Below are 23108 nucleotides of genomic sequence, written 5' to 3'. Positions count from 1 at the left end.
AATTTAGGAACAAACTAAAATGAGGAAGTTATTCTTTGAAAGTGGGTCTTTCTTTGTAGCCTAGGATGATTCTGGATTTGTGCCTTCTCTGCCTCCACCTTTCAAATTGTAGGATTATAGTTTTGAGCTACAATTTGCTGGTTATTTTACATTCCTTAAATTTTTGTTATCATTCGATTAATGTTATAAAGTATCTACGTATGTACTGGAGAAGTGATTCATTGGGTAGAATGTTTCTCAGACAAGCTTGAGGATATGAGTTGAGATTTACAGAACATGTATAAAGCTAGACACAGAAGCATGTGTCTGCAATCCCAGAGTTTCAGTGATGATATCTGCAACAAGAGAGTCTTTAGATGTTTACAAGCCAGTCAGCCTGGTGTACTCTATTAATTATCAAAAAAAATTCACTTAAGGTAAAAGGTAAGGACCTACAGCTCAGATTGACCTCTGATCTCCACAGTCATGTTGTGACATATGTATACCCTGAATATAAAGACAAACACATGTACAGATTAAAAATAATTCTAGTTATGACAAAGGAAATGGCATGCTCTTTGTTATTTTAAATGCAATGCAAGTATTTGAATTATATATGGTAAATTATTTCACTACCCTTGAAATGAGCTAGTTAAATCAGTTTAAAATATATAGGAATGTTTATGAGGAAGCCACTTATTATACAAGTTCACTGGCTCCAATAACCTAGGTCAGAGAAGTTACCATCGGGTGAGGGGGAAGAAAAAGAGAAAAAGGGCACTCCTACATAGAGAAGAGAATGAGAAGAACAGAAAGAGAGCAAGGGGAGTCCATAATATTTGGATTATATAGAGCAAAACCAGGGTATGCTAGGTAGGGGCTGAGAGATGCTGGGTGGACATGGGAGTCAGGTCTGTTTTGACATGTAGAATATGCACCTCAGTCACTTGTCCCAGGATCTGATTTCAGATATATATCTAAAAGCAAACAAAATATTTAATATAAATATATTATAAAATATATTTTATTTATTAAATATATATCAAATAATAAAATTAAGACCATATAACAGTATAAAATATTTCCTGATACTGAAAAATCTGGAAAAGATAACAGCAACATTACCAACAGGATTTTGGACAGACAGAGTGGAACTGTCAAGGTGAATATCAAGGAGGAGTCATATAATTCATTCTGAAGTAGATTAATAGCTCAAACATCCTGTCCAGATACTTGCCCAGGGAAGATACAGGGTAAACACCTGAAGGGCTCTAACAACTTTGGAAAGTTTATCAAAACCTGGCTGAGAATGAAGCTGCCGCCACATACCTTTAGGATCCAGGGCCTCTTAACTACCACACATAATATTTTGAAATGAATACCTCTTTCTTGATGACAAAATTTATTGTAGATATTTTTATAGGTCCCCTATTACTCTACTATATACCAATTATAACTTACTCCGAGTTAAGTGAAAAGTAAAATGATCTCCAGAAGTTGGTAAATGTTGAGGGGGAAGGAGAAGAAAAATCAGCCTTAGAAGAGAGTCACTAGGTAGAATAACATCTCTGATACCCCCAGAATCAACCCCCAAAACCAACAATCAGTTTTCAAGTATCTGCATTTCAGGGTTGACATATGGACATATTCTTAAGGTGTGATGTATCTATTCAGTCTTTGCCTTCTTTGTCATTATTTTGCTCATTTATTTTGAAGACTTTTACTCACCAAACTTTAGCTTGTCTTCAGTTCAATTCAACTGATCTTAAAAATCCAACCAACCAAATAACAACAAAAAAACCATGGTGTTCTCCTTCTTAATATAAAATGTTCCTATCACTGATTTATCTACCTATCGCAAACACCAGACTTTAGTATAATTATATTTTAGTAAAATTGATTTTTTATTAACAATCCAGCCTTTGTCCCCTCCTCCCAGTCTCTTTTCCACAGTTCCTCATCCCATTCCTCCTCCTCTCTGTCTCCAATGGGATGCTTCCTCACCACCAGGTCCCTCCCCTCCCTGGGACAAGGATTGAGTAAATGTTGTCAAGGATTAAGTAAATCTTCTCCTACTGAGGCCAAACTAGGCAGTACTCTGCTATATGTGTGTCAGGAGGCTTCAGAAGACTTCTAAATATGCTTGCTGCCTTGTTGGTGGGTCAGTTTCTGAGAGATCACAGGGGTCCCGGTTAGTTGAGACTGCTGGTCTTCCTATGGGGTCACCCTCTTCTTCTGCTTCTGTCATTCCCCTAATTAAACCATTGGGAACCCTGACTTCAGTCCTATGGTTGGGTGTAAGTATCTGAGGCTGTCTTAGTCAGCTGCTAATCAGACCTCTCAGAGGACAGCCATGATAAGCTCCTGTCTGTAAGCACACCATAGCATCAATAGTAGTGTCAGGCTTCGGTGTCTCCCCATGATATAGATCCCCAGTTTATTCTGTCACTGGACCACCTTTCCCTCAGTCTCTTCTTGATTTTTGTCCCTGCAGTTCATTTGGACAGATATAAAATACAACACCCCTTCATGTTAACGTATTGGAGAGATCAGGAATTCAAGACCCATATCTTGGTGTAACTCATACCAAGCAAGTGAAAGATCTATTTACCATGAAAAAAAATTGAAGAAGACCTCAAATGATGGAAAGGCCTTCCATGCTCATGTATTAGTAGGATTAACATAGTAAAAATGGCCATCTTACCAAAAGCAATCTACAGATTCAGTGTAACTCCCATCAAGTTTCCAACACACACATGGAAAGACCAATTCAGTTTCATATGGAAAAACAGAAAATCTCTTTAAATGACAGAGATAGACTTAATATTAACATATTCAAATCATTTTAAGCAACCAGCCATCTTAAGTACAATTTCTTATGTGGTAACTCCTACAGGGACCAAACAGACATATTTAAAGGCAGATTCAATACTTCCTTCCAAAGCTCAGATCTGACATTGTGGTGCCATGTTCTTCCACGGTAATTCATTTAGCCTGATAGTGATGCTAACCATAAAGTTTTATAAAATCCTACTGTCTCATTCCCACAGTCATGAGCATTAGACTCTTGTGGTTTTGTGTCTTTTTGACCTTGGAGAATATTAAGTATACCTCTGTCATTTAAAGGGATTTTCTGTTCCTCTGGTCATGCCAGACCATAGTTACACTGAACCTAGAATTATGTCCACTGAGTTCCATTTCAAAACTTCATTCCAACTAAGAAAGGGGAAAGCACAGCCTTTTTACTCACTTTCTCTAAAGCAGAAGTTTGCCTCCTGTGCATGTGTTCCTCTGGCATTTTGTACATACCAGAAATAAGAGTAACAAAGAGAAAGGTCACACTGAAAAGGAAAAGCAGAGTAGCTACATGGGGAGTTAGGTACATCAGGAAATCTGAATTACAGAATAGTTGTGAGAGATTGTCTCAGATTATTAACATTTCATGGTTTTTCAGAGATGGCACAATTTTCCACCACTTCTTGTGACCCACAAATGATTTTCAGCTGGCTGGGTGTCTGTCTGTCTGTCTGTCTATCTATCTATCTATCTATCTATCTATCTATCTATCTATCTATCTATCATCTATCTATCTATCTATCTATCATCTCTCTCTCTATCTATCTATCTATCTATCTATCATCTCTCTATCTATCTATCTATCTATCTATCTATCTATCTATCTATCTATCTATCTATCTTAGCTATTTTATTTATTTACATTCCAAAATTTTGCTGCCATTTCTGATCCCCCTCCATGAGTTCTTCACCACATCTGCCCTCCCCTCTGTATCTAGAGCATGCTCCCCCCACCCACCTTCCAACTTCCACCTCATCCTGCTTGGGAAGATGGAACCTAGAGTCAACCTCCAGTAGATAGACATGATTCCCACTTATGGGGCTAAGCACCTATATTCAAAATTTTTGACATAGAATTTTTCTTGTCTAAAGGAAATGCAGGGACAAAAATGGAGCAGAATTAATTATTCTGAAACAATTTATTTTTGACAATTAATTTAACATTTACAAACAATGCACTGTGAGAACTCAGTCTCGGAGAATGATAAGTTGTAAAACTAAAAGTGCTTAATAATACAAGGAACAAAAATACAAATCCAGGAAGCATCCAATTCTAGTTTTAAGTACAAAGTAAGGAATTTGATCTACACTATTTTTTCTGCTTATAATTTTATGTAGAGAATGACACTTAAGCCTCTTATCACCCACATAGTAAAGAACTCCTACGGAAGTTACTGTGTATGTGCATATGTGTGTATATGCACATGTATAAGTGTGTGTGTGTGTGTGTGTGTGTGTGTGTACATGTAAGTGTGCACATGTCATGTTTCTGGACACACATGCACATACTTGCCTTTGCATTTCTATCTTTACTTCATTGCCCTCAATCTAGAATGCTCACTGCCATGGTTTCCTCTCGTGTCAGAAATACCTGCATCATTTCTATACTGCAATAAAATCCCCTAGTTATGGGGTTGAGGATTTAGCTTAGTGGTAGAGTGCTTGCCTAGCAAGCACAAGGCCCTGGGTTCCGTCCTCAGCTCCGAAAAAAAAAAATCTCCTAGTTACAATTTAAATTCAGCTGACATGGTTATGCACATAGGTACCTTTAAGAACAAAGTCTTGTGAGGTGTTTTTAAACCATGCAATGCAAAAGAAAATTGTTTTTTGTTTGTATGTTTGTGATTTTTTTCATTCAAAGTAAAATTTTCACTTGAACAGTTGGTATAGGTAACAAAAAACATTACATTCTAAAGGCTGAAGTAGTCGGGTTCTATTTTTTTAACACCAGAGTTAGTATATTGATAACTCATCGAAACATGCATAAAATAAGAGCTTTCTGTTCTTCTTTATACATGTCATTGAAGTTATAACAACTGTAATCAATACATGTGCCAAGGAAGTCATCAGATATGGATGTCTGCCTTTATGGAGTATGTCTTTGAAAATATTTGGGAATTAGAAATCTAAGAGAACAATAAAATTGAAATGAAGATATTAGGTTCTATTTCCATCTTTTGATTTCTAAAGTGTCCAAGTTCATTTAAACACATTCAAGTCTATTATCTGTGTATTCATTCCAGATTCATTGAGAAACTTTAATGCATTACTATCAGGATAATGACAGTTAGCTTTAATTGGTCCCCACTGCTAGATTTAATGGGCAAATGTTTTCAGGCTTTTATTATGATTCAATCTGTTTGACCTGTTTCTTCTTCCTACTATTCTGAAGATAACTTATGTAGCATCTTTGAAAAGTGTGAAGCATGATTATTGGCATAAAATTAACAGAATTGTGAATCTGATCCTATGGTTATTTCTGAGGCAAAAAAAGGATTAAGACACAAAAGAATAGAGTTTTTTAGTGGTTCAAATTGAGAGAGACTTGGTTTCTTTTTTGGGGTTCTTGAACCTCAAGTTGAGGGCAAATTTGGTATATCTTCTTAAGTTAATAGGTAGGTAATACACACTGTGATCATGGATAGAGGCTTAAATCTTAAATCATATTTTAGTTTTATGTCTTGGTATTGGACAATCTTAATAGTACTCTTTTTTTTCTCTCATTAGGTTTCTCTCCTGAGACCACAGCAGAGAGTGCCTTGGATGAAGGTGTGTATGATTCACATTCTCTGACCACAAACTCTTACTTTTGATAATTATATTAATAATACATATTATATAGCATCATTGTCATAAATATTATATGATGTCCTCTCTCATTTTGCAAAATATATGCGTGAGAAAATCAGCTAAAACTATTGCCTGTGTACCAAAACCCTTAATCCACATGAACTCTAACAAAGTCCTACGGAGTCTAGCAACCTGTTTACCATCGATACTCTCTCCCTATGAGAATGAATGTGTTCAAGAGTTCAGGGAAGATGGATCTATAATGATTCTGGAAATATATTGTTTGCAATAGAATATGTGTACTCTAAATTCTTATTTAAATGTGTCTAGACTTTCAGTGAACAAATTATTTAGAATTACCTATCAGTTTGAAAACTATACCACTCAGGAATCCTCACAAGCAAATTGTTCAATATGAGATAGATAATCACAATAAAAGTGGATAGCAGCTCTGTATAGCCAGTTTCTGGTGTTAGTCGTTTCATAATGGAATGCTAACACAGCTTTACAATTTTCCTCAATGAGATTGACCTAGAAGAGTTGAAATGTAGCAAGAGATTCTTAAAGGAAGGATGAATCCAGTTCTCATTTATCAAAACTTTGGCCAAACACAAAATAACAAATTTAAAGAACTATGAGAAGTGTATGTGTGTGTGTGTGTGTGTGTGTAAAATTTGACTGGTTTTGAGTATGAAAATCATAGATGACAGTGCCATGTCCCAGTAGCAAAAGACTGGGAATCCATACCCATAAATGTGATAACCACTACGCTATAGAAGCTGCAGTGAGATGGAGATGCACAGACTATGTTTAGAGGAGCACCTGAGCATGAAGAGCAGAACAAGCATGCACTTGAGAACAGTAGTGGGCAGGATGAAGCCTGAAAAGTGAGTATTGCACTCAAGAGCTATCAAGCCTCAGTCCTTCTCCCCAAAGGAAATACCAAGAGAACACTCACTTAAATGACAACCTACTAGGACAGGTTTAAGTGAAGTTTAGGACAAGGTAGAGAAAGAAGTTTTGAGCTTTTTGTCTTTCCTGAACTTAAGAAATAATATCAAATAGGCTGGGTGTCTAATCATAATATCTTTCTAGCTTCATTAAATTGACAGAGTAGACAGACAACTCTTCAGGGGCATAACCCCTGAGTTGATGAGCTGCTGAGACAGTATTCTTAAGCAATTCTACTTTAAAGGAAAAGTTGGGTATTGGTTCCTAGGTAGGAAGAAATGTGGATTGTGTATTATCATCAGTAATGATTGATGCTTGCCTAGACTTTTATGTAAACATAGAATTTGAGGTAATATAATTATGAACCAATCATTGTAATTTAATTTGACTCAAAACATTTTATATGGATTCCTCTTGTTTCTCTCTATGAACAATGTGGAGTTCTATAAATGCACATGTGACTGTTTTCTTAAGATTTAAATGTTTAAGTATAGTTTACCCCTTGGATTCATTTTTAGTCCCCTTGTAGAGGCTGGTTTTGTAGTACCTAGAATGAATCTAGTTGTTGGGCAATGCCAAGTTAAAAATGAATGGACTCTGGGAACTCTGGGGTCCAGTTTAGTTGATACTGTTGTTCTTCCTACGGGGTTACAATCCCTTTTGGCTCTTTCACTCCTTTCCCTAACTCTTCCTTATTGGTCTCTGACCAATCCAATGGTTGGCTGTAAGTATCTGCATTTGTCTTCATCAGTTCCTGGTAGAATCTCTCCAAGGACAGCCATAGCAGGCTCCTACCTGCCTGCACAATATAGCCTCAGAAACAGTGGCAAATTTGGCAGATTCACATGGGATGGATCCCACCTTGGGTCGGTCACTAGTTTCAGAAACTGCTCTAGTTTTGTCCCTGCATTTATTTTAGACAGAAACAATTCTGGGTTAAAAAATTTGAAGATGAATGGCTGGCCTCTGCATCAACTGGGGTCAATGTCTATCTACTGGAGGTGGTCTCCAAGGAGCATATATGGCCTGGTTCATGGACCTGAGCATATGTGTAGCAGAGGGCTGCCTTGTATGGCCACAGTGGGAGAGGATGTGCTTAATCCCGTGGAAACTTGCTGTCCCAGGGAACAGTGATGCTGGCATGGGGGGGTGAGGTAGGGGTGGGTGGGCAGATAAGGGGAGTGGGATAGTGTGAAGATAGTTTGAAGAACTCAGGGAGGGGGACCATGAATGGGAACAATTTTGGAATGTAAATAAAATAATTTAATACCGATTTTTTTAAAAAAGTGAATGAATGGGTTTAGGCACAAATCTCCTTCATGCAGAGGGAGATGGAACACATCAGCTAACACATGTAAAGAATCCCAGTTTTGTGTGTGGCAACCTAGACTCAGTCTACTTGCCAGGACTCTCTGGAGTTACCCAGCCCTAACTGTTTCAACGACTTGAAAACTATACTGTTTTTCTAGCACAAGTCCTAGAAAGTTACCATAATGTAAGGAAGTTTCAGGTATGGTGCTGATAGTGGCTCCAAATTAGGATCATCCTGGGTTTGAAGTATGGTTGTCACTTACTAGGATATGAGTATAGAGGAACTCCTGGGCCTGACAGAAAAGGACAAACATGCACTTGAGAACAGTAGTAAGGAGGCATGAAAACTGAAAACTGAACATTGCACATAAGAGCTATCAAGTTTTGGTACATTTTCCCCAATGAAAATACCAAGAGAGTATTTACTTAAACTGTGTATCCATGGACAGTTAAATATGAGCCAAGATAAAATTTTATAGTACTCATCACAGGGTGTGAGAAGGTCTATAGAAAATGTTGCGTGGCAACTAGGGAAGTAGTTGAAGTACTTTGTACATGCTAAGAATGGCCCTGCCCCTTAGTCCTACTATTGTAATAAACCTGCTGACAAATGAGGTAAAATTGGAAATGGATATATTCGTAAGTAATCTATATCATTTCCAATCTAGGTGGCACCTTGATTTCAGACTTGCAAAGCACCAATACTCATATGTTTATAAGATGATAAATGCGGTCTAGTTTAAATTAGTTCATTTGCTAAGTTATTAGAATTAAGTTATAAAAGTGTAATTCTTTCTGCTGGGATCTGATATAGGGAATAAAAGATTTCCTTCACCACCTGCATACCAGAGAAAGGGGCACTGAATTAAATCTATCATGACAATGTCTTGATCTTAGACTTTCATTCTCTGAAAGTCTGAGAAAGAAATGTATGGTGTTTCTACACCTGGTACATAGCATTTTATTACAAAAGCCTGGACCAAGAAACAATTTGATATCAAATGATGTGCTATTGTGAATACTGCCTAAAGCGTTGGAGGGATTTTGAAATTTAATGGTGGAAAGAACCTTAAACCACTTAGAGGTACATGGTAGAAATTTGTGTGACTTGGACGAAGCCTCAACATGCTTTTAAAATCTGGAGGATAATAGATTTTGGTCTTGGCTGAATTGTGTTTGTATATTTTTTATAGAAGATTGAATTTGTAAGCAATAAAATCAGACAATTAGCTGATAATATTTTTTAAGTAAAGTCTTAAAAATAGCTTTGATCTTCATAGCTACATACTTACAAAGAGAAAGCAGTCGAACAATGGTTTGTTTTCTAATTCATTGACAATCTCTTGTGTTATCAAATTATGATTATTTTCAACCTTCTCTCCTCAGCCCTGTCATATTGCCTCTGTCTTCCAGGGAACCCTTTCTTCCCACAAGTTCTTTCTCAACTTGATATCTTTTATCTTTAGTTTTGGAAATCTTGAGTTTACTTATGAATCCTCTCAGGAGTAGAGCTTATTTACTGGAACAAGGACAACTTTTCAGTGGCTATATCATGGAATAACCCAATACAATCCATTCTTAGTGCCTATTAACAACCTAAAGTGCCTCAGTTATTGACAGGACCTCCTTAGTTCTATTATGCATGAAAAATGGTGAAAGGGCCAATAAAGAGAAGGAACTCTGTGGGTAGACACAAATGCATTGAGATCATGAGATCAATGGACATGTCAAGACTAGAAGACATTGTTTCATAGAAATTCTGCTCAATCTCTGTCATCTACTTTTCTTTCCTAGTTCCACTTTCATAATATTCTTTGAGCCTAGAACACAATGAGGTAGAGGTCCCATTTATGGCTGAATACTTCATAATCATTTATATTTTACATTTTGACTGATTATGCATATGTATAAGTCAATGCCTACTACCAAATGAAGCTTCTGTTGTTTAGGATGAGAGAGATGCTAATCTATGGGTATAAACCTTAAGAAGGTAGCTTAAACATCATTGCACTTTGCATAACAACAGTAGTAGATTCTTACCTGAGACATATAAACTCCACAATTACTGGTTCTTGGTTAGGTTTATAGTACCAGGAATGAAATAATTCCTATGGAGCATGCCTTAGTAGATCTAAAACTGACTGGTTCCTGCCATAATAGTGATGCCACAATTTTAATAATAAGCACAACTTGCTAGATATATTGTTATCATGATCATTATAGCTCCTGAGGTCCATAGCTTGCTCATACAGTTGATAACTTTCCTTCCCAAACAGTATTCAAAGCACCTTCTAGCATGATGAAAGCTACCTGACAGGCAGGAAACTTCTAGTTCCAGTGTACCTTGGTTTCTCATAGTCCCACAGTATATGGTGTCTTCAGTGATACAGTCTTGTGATTGAGTTGTGCCAGAGATCCCAAGACATTATCAGTAGCTTTCAATAATTTGAGACTTTCTAAGATCTTATTCTATTGGCCAAGAAGGGGCTTTTGAGGAAAAAAAACGTTTTCTAGAACTTAAATATTTATGAAATTTCTGCCGTATTCATTTATTTTACAAAAACAAATGAGAAAAACATGTTTCTAAAAAAATTACCAAGAACATGTTAGACTATAACTTCAAAGCTTGGATAATTTTTTTAAAAGATGTTCTGCCCATTTCAATTAAAAGTATAGAAGTGGGACAAAAGGAAAGCCAGCTGTTGTTTTTTTGATGCTTCACGGAAAATAGAGCTATATGATGCCACACACATGCTGATCTTTCACAAGAATGAGGATGGCACTGAGTCTTAACAAGCCACATCACCAGCACACAAAGTCATGAAGAAGGTCAACCCTAAAGGCCATCGAGAAATGGAGTCCTGTAGCTCTGGGATTGAGATCTTTGCCATATAGCTTTAGGAATTTGCTGATACCTGTTGTCTTTGATACCCTCAGATTCCAAAGTTGTGAATACTCTATTTCTGTGTCTTGATACACTGTTTATACCACTATTGGCACCAACTAATGTATCAGTAAAATGATCATAAATACCTGTATTTATCAAGACAGAAACACAGGAAAGAGGGGGTTATGGAATGAGTCTCAGAATTGTCTTAGGCAAGTGGAATATTATTCAGTTTATGTAAAAATACTAGGTAAATAAAGAAGGCAATTTCGGAAGGCAATAGTAACCATTTTAATTTTTAATGTAATTGAAAAATTTTTTGACATTTTAGTTCATTTGTTTAATCTTTCTTAGAATTTGTTTAGTTCATTGGTTTATAAATATGCATACACAGATGCACATATCTATATATAACCCAAAACAGATGAACATACATCAGGTACATATATGCACAGTTACATACATAAAAGACACACATACCTATAGACACAGATGTACAGATGTATAAACACATGCACAAGTATGCATTCACAAACATTCATAAACACACATACACATATATAATACATACATGCATACATACAAACAAGCACAGCAGACTTACACTTTAGTAAGATTTCAGAAAAGCAGGCCTTTCTATTTTATAGAGGTACATGGACAATTTTAACCCCTGTACAGTTTGTTAAAATGCTATTAATCTAGTTCATATTCAGATTTTGAGTACTCCCAACAACTTCCTTAAGTCTATAGTTAAAAAGTTTGTGTTTTCTGAACTTTTCTTGTCATTAATTTTTATTATATGCTTTAAATTGAAACAGCATTTAAATTCAGTCATGCTATATTCTCATATACATTCTCAGTATTCTACACACTTAATTGTACACTAATGTGCAGTTAAACAAATGTACTCTACACATCTTCTGCTTGGTTTTACCCAATGGTAGCATTCTATAAACCTCACTATTATATCACCACCCAGATGCTAAGACAGTTCAAACATTAGTATTGTTCAGATTTTCCATTTCTTATATGTTTTGCCATGTGAGCTGTATACAGTTGCTCACATGCCTGCTGCATTGTCACAACTCTGATAAATATAAAACTACCACATGCTCTGTGCTGTCTCCTTGTAACCAAACTCATCTACTTCTGTTACCTGTCTTCACCCTGATTCTGAACCCCAACAACCTCCACTGTACTGTCCATTTATTTTTAATTTCAAAATTATATATAAATTAGATCTTTAGGAATTGACTTTCCTTTTCTTTCCTCACTTTAATTTTTTGCATATTTCTTGAGTTTGGTGAATGTGTTATAGTCATTTTATTTGTTGATTCACATTTGTTGTGAAGAAGTGTTCAACTGTCTGTGCTAGATACAGTTTGTTAAAAGGCATCAGATTCCAGTTTTTACCTATACAAATGTTTCTTTGAATATTTATAAGAATTTAAGGTTATATTTTGCAACATAAATACATCATAAATACCAAATAGATTTGAATGGTTTCATTAATGTCTTAGTTAGGGTTTTATTGCTGTGAACAGACACCATAATTGATGAAAATTTTATAAAGGACAGCACTTAATTGGGGCTGGCTTACAGGTTCAGAGGTTCAATCCATTACCATCAAGGTAAGAGCATGGCAGCATCACAGCATCCAGGCAGGCATGGTGCTGGAGGAGCTGAGTTCTACATCTTCACCCGAAAGAAGCCAAGAGCAGCCTGAGCATCCTCAGGCAGCTAGGAGGAGGGTCTCCAAGTCCACCCCCACAGTGACCACTTCCTCCAACAAGGCCATACCTTTTAATATTGTCATTCCCTTGGCCAAGCATATGCAAATCATAACAATTAGGATGTATTATTTTTCCTGAGAAAAGCAGCTCGTGTGTGTGTGTGTGTGTGTGTGTGTGTGTGTGTGTGTGTGTGTGTAAGAGAGGGGGGGCAGGCAGACAGACAGTTGAACAACAGGACAGGAGGGTTTATCCATAACCCAGCATCGTCATATGAATAAATATAAGCTGCAGTAGTAGTTCCTTCCTTAAAGACTACAAGAAAATTAAGTTGAGAAAGAAAAATTGCCCCTCTCTGGGACATCTAAGGATAGGAGACCTTTGCTGTTGAGTAAAGCAAAAAGTATTTTTTGGCAGGGAGAGCTTAACCTAAGTATACCATGGGCTGGAAAAAGAGAAAATGTTGGGGTGTCTGGAATTTGAGATACAGATTTCTTAAAAGAAAAAAACACACTGAGAGTTCCCCACTCAGGAAAACATTGGCAGTTGCCAATACCAACTTCTCTGAGTTTGCAAACACAGACTGAGTTTACACTCACGATTTAAAGCTATCCAGATGAAAAGTACAGAAGTTCATTCAAGGAAGCACGGACTCCAATTTCTTCTTCTGTCAGCACTGTGATTTCTGAGTTGTGGGATTATCCTAGAGGAGAGCCAAAAACTACAAAATCTGAGAGAAGAAGCAGAGCCTGAGTTAGTCAGTCTGCGCTCATCCACTGCAATGTGCTTTGTAGACAGTATCAATTCAGAGTAACTGAAACCCAGCCTAGACTATGTACTGTTATTAAAACATCACACAGAGTCCAGCTAGGAATAAAGTAACTGAGACAAAAGAGTAAGCAGCCTGACAAAAATACAGACAGATGGGTGGATTGTTTGGAAAATTACTTACTCTTTGAAGATCATGAAAACTTTTTTTAAAAATAGTTTGAATATTGAAGGTTTAACATATGCGTTACACTTTATTTTAAGTTAAGCAGCATACCCTGATACTCTGACACTTCCATTTCCGTTCTACCTGGGTCATATCCTTGGTACCCTAATCCCATTTGGAAGTATACAGTGATTAAAGAATCACTTAAAATTACTAACCTGGTACATAGTCTCTCTCACAACCATGATTTGGGGAAAATTGCATGCAAAGCCTTTCTGGTGATCTCATTAAGTGATAGGTCATGGCATAATAGGTCTAACTAAGTCATGATTTTGACTATTCATCCCCTCTCATACCATACTCTCTCTCTCTCTCAAATAAATACAGGACATACTTCATGAGTGAAGCTACATGTTTACATATTGCTTTCAGTAAGGTACACATTTTAATCAAAATTGTTAGCCATACTCCCCAAAAAGTAATTCACTAGAAGTAAGACTGATGGACTAGTGCCTACTCCTTCATAGGATAGTGATGGGTAGGTTTTGGGATAGTATTGCCATTATTTTGAACACCATACATTGGGTAGAAGAATGACATCTTTGTCATGTTTTCTCATGAGGTAAATCACTGTGAAGTTAAAACTACAGACTTTAGGCTTACAGGCTTTAGGGTAGACTAGGGTTGCATATAGTGGGTAACTGGGAACATTTCCCAGCAGTGCTAGAGGCTCATCCTCACACGCCAGAGTAGGCTTTATCTGAACATAAGCACAACCAAGTTGCTTATAATTATAAATTACAATGATGTCATTTTGAAGGGATTAAGTAAGAATGCCCAAGAAATGACTTCAAACAGCCTCTAGAATGTGCAAAAAGGAATGAAACTGGGTAACAGCCCCCCACTCATGGGCTAAAGAGACAGGGTGACAGAAATGGAGGTATAGTGGAGCATTGTGGGCAATGTGGTTTTGGAAGGATGTGTTGTAACATATTTATCTTATGTAGTCTTTAGCAAATTTGACAGTGGTAGTGAAATCCACAAACAAATGAGAAAACTGAGTCATAAAGCACATGGTAAATACATATAAGGCAAGTTGTTATTGTTGTCAAACTCACATTCTTTCTATGAAATATAATAACCAGCCTTAGATATGAAAGGAGAAAGTTTGACCAATAATCAATTATTTTACTAAGAAAGAGGTAATAATTTTGTACTAAATTATTCTCTGAATTCTCAACTACTTTAACTCTTTCTGAAATTGTTTATCTTTTATACTAGAAAAACAAGTGGATGAAAAATGAAGCCATAAAAATTAAAACGCCTACAATTTCTTCAGCTATATATATCATGTATCTGGTAGTTATTATAAGCCTAGAAACTGTTCTTAAATAAAGCTGCAGATGCCAAAAGTACACTCACATAGCACTTGTTTTTTTTATCATGAAATCTAAATAGTTTAATGTGAGCATAGCAGAATTTCCATTTGCACGAAATTTAAAAGAAAACTAAATACTACATTGAATCTCAAACATAATGAAGGATGAAAGTTTTCTTTGTTGTTTAGTTTATTTTCTTTTCTGAACAATTGCTCAGGAAATTATCATCAAAGAAATCACGTAAACAAAGCCCATCTTTCCTGTGAGACTCGAGTTATTATGTTGCTGTGTGTTGTTGATACACTGAATATAGCGTCTCACAGTAACTCTGTAAGAAATGTTCTTTTTCTTGCTGATTCCTTAGAGATCTTTTATGAAGCCTATTCTTCTAGCCACTCACCAGTTTAAATGACTCCATAGAAAATATTGCCTAAGAAATGCTACTTACCAATTTAATCCAGAAGTATTTAAATATTCTGTAGTAAAACTATACTAATGCTGAATCTTTAAAAACATACGGAACTAGTAACTGAATGACAGGCTGTGTTTTGTAGTGGTTAAAAATATCACTATTTGCAGATGATATGATGGCATACTTGAGTGACTCCCCCATCCCAAAATTCCACCAGAGAACTCCTTCACTTCAGCAAAACCACTTCAGCAAAGTGCTTGGATATAAAATTAACTCAAACAAATCAGTAGCCTTCCTCAATTCAAAGACTCAAAATATAAAGGGGCTGAAAAAGAAATTGGGTAAATGATACCCTTCACAATAGTCACAAATAATAAAAAAATACCTTCGTTTGACTGTAACCAAGCAAGTGAACGATCTGTATGACAAGAACTTCAAGTCTCGGAAGAAATCAAAGAAGATGTAAGAAGAAAGACCTCCCATGCTCATGGATCAGCAGGATTAACATAATAAATATGGCCATCCTACCAAAAGCAATTGATAGATTCAATGCAATCCCCATCAAAATTCTAACTTAATTCCTCACAGAGAGAGCAAGAGCAATTCTCACATTCATTTGGAACAACGAAAAACCCAGGATAGGAAAAACTGTCCTCAACAATAAGAGAACTTCTGGGGGAATAACTATCCCTGACCTTAAGTTCTACTATGGTGCAATAGAGATAAAAAGTGGATGGTATTGGTGCAGAGACAGGCATGTAGATCAATGGAATATAATTGAAGACCCAGAAATGACACCACACATCTTTGGTCACTTGATCTTTGACAAAGAAGCTAAAATCATCCAGTGGTAAAAAGATAGCATATTCAAAAAGTGGTGCTGGCTTATGTGGTGATTAGCATGTACAAGAATGCAAATTGATCCATTCTTATCTCCTTGTACAAATCACAAGTCCAATTGGATGAAAGACCTCCACATAAAACCAGATACCATGAATCTATTAGAAGGGAAATTGGGAAAGGACCTCAAATGCATAGGCACAGGGGAAATTTCCTGAACAGAACACCAATTACCAAGGCTCTAAGATCCAGTATAGACAAATGGATCTCATAAAATTGAAAAGTTTTTGTAAGGCAAAGGACACTGTAATCAGGACAAAATGGAAACCTACAAATTGGGAAAAGATCTTTACCAATCCTACATTCAATAGAGGACTAATATCCTATATATACAAAGAACACAAGAAGTTAGATTCCGGAGAACCAATTAATCCTATTATTTGGCACAGAGCTAAACAAATAATTCACAACTAAGGAATCTTAAATGGCCGAGAAGAACCTAAGGAAATCTTCAACATCTTTAGTCATCAGGGAAATTCAAATCAAAACAAACCTGCGATTCTGCCCCACACCAGTCAAAATGGCTAAGAACAAAAAGCCAGGACACAGTAGATGCTGGTGAGATATAGAGAAAGAGGAACACTCCTCCATTGTTGGTGGGATTGCAGGCTGGTATGTCTACTCTGGAAATAAGTTTGGTGGGTCCTCAGAAAATTTGATGGAGTACTGCCTGAGGTCCCAGCTTTACCACTTCTGGGCATATACCCCAAAAAGATGCTCCAACATATTACAAAGACACATGCTCAACTGTGTTCATAGCAGCCTTATTTATAATAGCCAGAAGCTGGAAACAACCCAGATCTCCCTCAACATAGGAATGCATACAGAAAATGTGGTACATTTACAAAATGGAGAACTACTCAGTCATTGAAATCAATGACTTCATGAAATTCTCAGACAAATGGATTGAACTAGAAAATATCATCCTGAGTGAGGTAACACAGACACAAAAAGACACCCATGATATGTACTCACTGATAAGTGGATATTAGGATAAAAATTCAGAATACCCATGATACAACTTTAGACTATATGAAACTCAAGAATAAGGAAGACCAAAGTGTGGATGCTTCAGCCATAATTAGAAGTTGGAACAAAATAATCACGGGAGGTAGAAGGTAGGATGGACTTTGGAGGAAGAGAGGAGGGAGAGTGGAAATAAAAGGGGGCAGGATCAGGTGTGGGAGGAGAAATGCATGATATTCAGCAGGCAAGGAAATTTAATGGAGGTAGGTAGCAATGGGAAATGGGAAACTGGGGGTAGCCAACAGAAAGTCCCAGACACCAGGAAAGCATGAGACTCCCAGGACTCAACAGGGATAACACTAGCTAAAATGCACAACAACTTAGAGAGAGAACCTGTAGAGACCATGTCTAAAGTTTAGGCATGGCCTCAGTTGAGGAATGAGGTTACCTGCCCTTCCAAATATTTTAACCCAGAATTGCTCCCATCTAGAGGAAATACAAGGACAAAGAGTGGAGGAGAGACTGAAGGAAAGACTATATAGAGACTGCCCCACCTGAGGATCCATCCCATATGCAGCCACCAAACCCAGTCACTGTTGCTGAGGCCAACAAAATGCTTGCTGACCGGAGCCTGATATGGATGTCTCCTGAGAGACTGTCCCAGAGCCTTATTGATACAGATGCAGATGATTGCAGCCACCATCAGATTGAGCACAGTGGAGGAGTTATGGGAAGGACTGAAGAAACTGAAGGGGTTTGCCTCCCCATAGGAAGAACAAGAATATCAACCAACCAGAATTCCCAGAGCTCCCAGAGATTAAATGGACAACCAAAGAATACACATGGAGGGACTCATGATTCCAGCTGCATATGTAGCAGAAGATGGCCTCATCTGGTATTAATAGGATAGGGGTCCTTGTCCTGTGAAGGACTGATGTCCCAGTGTAGGGATATGCTAGGGTAGTGAGGTGAGAGTGGGTAGGTGAGTGGGGAGCACCCTCATAGAAGAAAGATATGGGAGAATATGATAGGAGGGTTTTGGAGGGGAAACCAGGAAGGGGGATAACATTTGAAAATGTAAATGAGTAAAATAACCAATAAAAAATAAACAAAAGAAATGGGAGAGACAATGACTGTAGACACATGGGATTATACAATTTCTATACGGAGGGGTTGGTCTGTGATTTTTTAGGATGCTACAAATGTAAATGAATGCATACTTATTCAACATTTACCATATATTGCAAACTGTGAAGAAAAGGGGGGATTTATTATACCTTTAGATGTAAGAATTAACTAACTCAGAAGACATGAGTAGTTTTATGATGAGCAACTCTCAAGGGTATGTGGAAACAGTAGGAGTGAAAGGATGCTGGAGCATTCTCAATAGAAGCCCAAAGCTGTCTTCAAGGGTACCTGGACAGGAAGGAATCCAGGATTCACGACAAAGAATAATAACACATGAAATGCCAGTTTTCTAAGTAAAGAGTTTATGGGAGAATTCTGAAAAGAATATATTGTAGCTGAAGCCAAAACTACTCCTGGATCATTTTGGCAGGAAGAAGGACTCGTGGATCAGATTCTTTGGTACTGCAAACTCACCAACTTGGCATTTTTTGCATCTTGTTTTTCCCATAAGTGGAGCAAAGCATAAAATAATATAATATTAAAATGTTTGTGAAAAAAGAAGGTCATAGAATCAATTGGGTATAATTCCATTTTTCCCTGATGTGAAACCTACTCACTGTGGAATTGACCACCTTCAGGACAAAATTCAGTAGAATTTATACACTGAAAAAAATATGTGATCTCACTGTCTATTCAATTTCAAAATACTTCACCATACCAAAGTAACTCTCTTCATTCATTGTTGGCTGTTTCCTCCCATGTACCAGACTGGTATCAGATTGCTTCAGGTTACATTATGGGATGCTCTCCCCACCCTCAATGACAGTCAAAGGTCATATATGTTGCTTGTAAGAATTCAAGAGCAGTATTGTCTTTTTTTAAAATTAATCATTCCATTTGTTTATATCTTAAATGATACCCACTTCCCAGTTACCCCTCCACCAACCCCCATTCCCACATCTGCTTTCTCCCTTCATTTTTGCCTCTAGAATGGTGCTCACCAACCAACCCACACTCTCTTGCTCCACCACTCCATCATACCCTATGCTGGGCGTCAAACCTCCCTAAGACCAAGAGCCTCCCCTCCCATTTCGGTCAGGCAAGGCCATCCTCTGCTGCATATGTATCTGGAGCCATTTTATTTTACTTGACCCTTTTATATACATAATGGAATCGGTGTTCTAAAAGTTCCTTATCAGCAGGCTTGCTTGGGTTCTAAGAAACCTTTCTGTAGCATCAGAAATCTCACAGCTATAACTGAGTTCTTCCAAGTTTCTCTAGATATAATGCTTTTGGATAAAGTGACTTAATGATATTAGAAATCAGAACAGACAGGTGTTGCAGGAAGGATATATTATCCTAGATATTCCTGATCAAAACTAAGGGGAGTTTGGAGACTGAAAGACAGAGATATTTCTCCAAGGTAAGAATAAATGAGTTAAATGTTAGCCAGACAGGACTGAGATGCTGTAGTGAAGGTCTGATTGTTTTACAGTAAATACTTTAGGGATCCATAATCACATGATTTTAAAGTGTTATTGACATGGAGAAGCAAATAACCAAATGTAATATATAACACAAAATTATAACTGCATTTTCCTATTTATTTATGTAAGCATATGTAAAATGAAATGTACATATGCATATATAAGTGTGATCACATTCTCTAGTGCATGCATAGCTCTTAAAAAACTTGCATCAAAATGGGAGCAGTCATTGTGAAACTAAGTGAGAATCCCAGGGATTTTCATTTGTTTCTCTATTCTTTTCATGATTGTTGAAGTCTCCACATGATTAAATGCTAACATAGACCCTAAGCAAAACATAGAGGCTGTATTTACTCACAACAAAGGACAGCAAGACAGCAATCTATTATTAGATATTTTACTCAGTTTTTTTATTAATTTGAAGTAGAAAATAAACACAATGATTATTTGAAAAAAGAAATGGAAGAGGTCCACTTTCCTCTGCAGACCAAATGACTTTTTGCTGAGGTGACACTCAGCAAATTCCTGCTCTTCGCACCTTAATCATGGTCTTTTAGTTGAATCAACCCCAAATTCCCGAAGACTTCCTCTTCACCGTAGAACACTAATGGTTCATTTTTAATTCTTATATGCATTTTACCAAATGTAAAGTCATCATTAGTGTTAAAACGAGAAGAAACTTAAACAATAGTTGGTGTAGGTCTAGGCTGAAGCCCATTGAGGCAACCAATTTTTCCTTCTTCATGTATGCCACAAAGAAGTGGCCGGTACCCGTTAAGGGTCTGGGAGCCCAAGCTATATCCAATGGGGCTTGTTGTGCAGCTAACAGACATTAACTGAAGGGATGAAAGCTCTACCTGTTCCTCTATTGCCCAGGACTCAAAAAATGAAACAAAACAACAACAAAAACAAAAACCCATTGCAAGCATGTACCATAGACTATTCCACCACATAGTGTTAGATGCCCTCTCTTATTGAACATAGTAAGAGAACTCTATTTAGTCTCATGGACTTGACCATCCTGCTAGCTGTGACGTTAACAATATTTTTAATAAATATTAATAAAAAAGGATAATTTGCATTAGTGTCTTTTGACCCTAACACCTGAGACCTTATGCTATATGCATGGGGTGGTTCAGTTCATAGCCCTCAGTCTTCTGTAGTTACCCTAATATAGCGTGCTAAACTGGGATGCCTGAGTTATCATGACAATATCTGAAGGTCTTATATGGAACGAAATATTTCTTATCCCTTAAGGCATCTTCCACAAAATTTTTAGTCATTAAATTCATAATGGAGTCTATAATATAATAGTTATGGTATTTTATGCCAATCCTGCAGCAGATGGCTGAACGAGAATACTGTGCATGTCTGCTCCTTAATGCCTGTGATGCAAACCCGAAATTATGAAAAAGAGATTTCCTTCAATCGGTTTCTTCCAATTTTATATTTTAATACCTCTCCTTGAAAATGTATTCGAAGATTCAGGTAGAGCATGCCAGGCAGCTCCTGAATGTCAGAGTAAATAAAACAACTCTAATCGTAAAGGTAGTAGGAGATAATCTATTCTGGAGTCATTTTGAGTGACTGTGATCTGGGAACACATATGTAGCTTACTCAACAGTCCATGGTCCAATGTGGAAGCAGATTCACGGAGTTTTGCAATTTTACAGAACAAAGAGAATAATCAATCAAGGCAAGTTTAAAGTACATTGGTGGGTACATCAGAGAGGCAGTTATGGCAAGACGGGGAAAGATTTTCTCTAGGCCTTAGAGGTTATCTGATGACATTCTCAGTTTTCGGTTTGGGGGAAGCTAGTAGTCTGCTAAGTTAGTAGACTTTGGGGGCATTTGTCTATTAGTCATGGTATGCTAGTTCAGACATAGGGGTGGACAAGGGGGTGCTAAAGCTAATCCAAAAGAAGCTTAACTAGCCTCGGACCTGCAGCCTTTTAGCTTCTGCGTATCACTGCAGTTTTAAACAGACACTCTATGTAGATAGAGCTTGTTTCTAAGAATTTTCATTCAGTGTATCATCCTAACCATGGGGATCACTTCCAAATGCCAATTGCTGAAAGAACTGAGCAAGCTTCTTTTCATTACTTTTATTTATAAAATGAATACTGAGCACTCATAACAAGATAGATTAAATATCCCATTTATCTTTCATGATATTAATATAGTTTTCACAAACATACCAGTAAGCAGTAAATAATTATTCAGAGTAGAGAGGCAATAGCGCTGTAATGTTTAATTACATAGAACATGGTTGAGGTTTGTCTCTGCAAATGTCTCTCTGACCTTCTAACTGATTCCCTCCAAACATCCCTGAGAAGCACATAGGAACTCTTATTTATCACTGTTTGCAGAGAGATTGAATCCTTGGGACATGAAGGAGCTTGAAGAGGGTCACAGAGTCGGTATGTCAGTCGGCACAAAGAATTTATCACCCAGGTCTTTGATTGTTAATTTTCACAACTATAACCAGAGATATATCCTATTTCCTATATCTCTTCCTAGAATATTATACAAGTTATCAACTCTATTTGTACAGTGTCATAATTAAAGACATGTGCCACAGTATCTAGATGCATTCTGTGTTTTTCAAATATTATCTTTCTCATTCCTCAAATATCTTAATGGTATTATTTAATAAATTATTTATTCAATTCATCTATTCGTGTATGTAATAGATACCTTCTGAACTCGTGTAAAACATTTTTAACTTTGCTAATAAACAGGACATAGACAACCTCAATTTCTATAGTATGAGAAGAAACAAATAAAAAAGAGAAAAATTGTATTATGGAATAATACTATATTGGAGCTGCATGGAAAGTAAGCTAAAGGAAAGATTCCATGAGTCTCATGGACCTGTTTGCAGGAATTAAGAGCTTTTTTTCAGAAAATAGAAGATTTGAGCAAGATAATTTTGTATGTGTGAGTAACAGAGTTTATATGAATCCAAAGTACAGATACAGGCACAAGGGAGTATTCAGTCTCTGTTCCATGAAAGATACAATGCCCATGACTGGAACTTTATTTTTGAAAAGACAGTTACCTCCAAAGTAGACCATGGATCCTGTCCACACATATCACCTTAAATCCTATGTGCTTTCTCCATTAAACCTACCATCACTCTGGGAGCACATTGACTTCACAACTTAAACTTTTATTATGAAATGAATGCAAGCATATAAAAGGCAGCTAAAATTTTAAACTACTAAAACTACATAAAGGCAACAGTCATCTCCTAGATTGGCCTGGTATCGTTCTGCCTGAAGGGTATTTTTGCAAGTGAGTAGGAAACCCTCAAAATATAATGGAAACACTGACAGACATTTAACTAGACCAGCTCTGGTAGGTCCAGTCATAATTCACTTCATAATACAAATTGA

At 36.9% G+C, this 23108-nt stretch overlaps 1 protein-coding gene across 1 annotated transcript in view; it reads left to right on the top strand.

The window, feature by feature from the left end:
- Ptprd (protein tyrosine phosphatase, receptor type, D) overlaps positions 1-23108 on the top strand; it is a 2326896-nt gene that overhangs the window by 840131 nt on the left and 1463657 nt on the right. Inside the window, 1 exon segment of the mRNA NM_001427220.1 lies at positions 5563-5604. The gene's annotated coding sequence lies outside the window, so the exon portion shown is untranslated.

This window comes from Rattus norvegicus, chromosome 5 (assembly GCF_021556685.1).
Source record: "Rattus norvegicus strain SHRSP/BbbUtx chromosome 5, alternate assembly SHRSP_T2T, whole genome shotgun sequence".
NCBI lineage: Eukaryota > Metazoa > Chordata > Mammalia > Rodentia > Muridae > Rattus > Rattus norvegicus.
The sequence above is the reverse complement of the archived record's forward strand: the minus strand, read 5'-3'. Positions and strand labels throughout refer to the sequence as shown.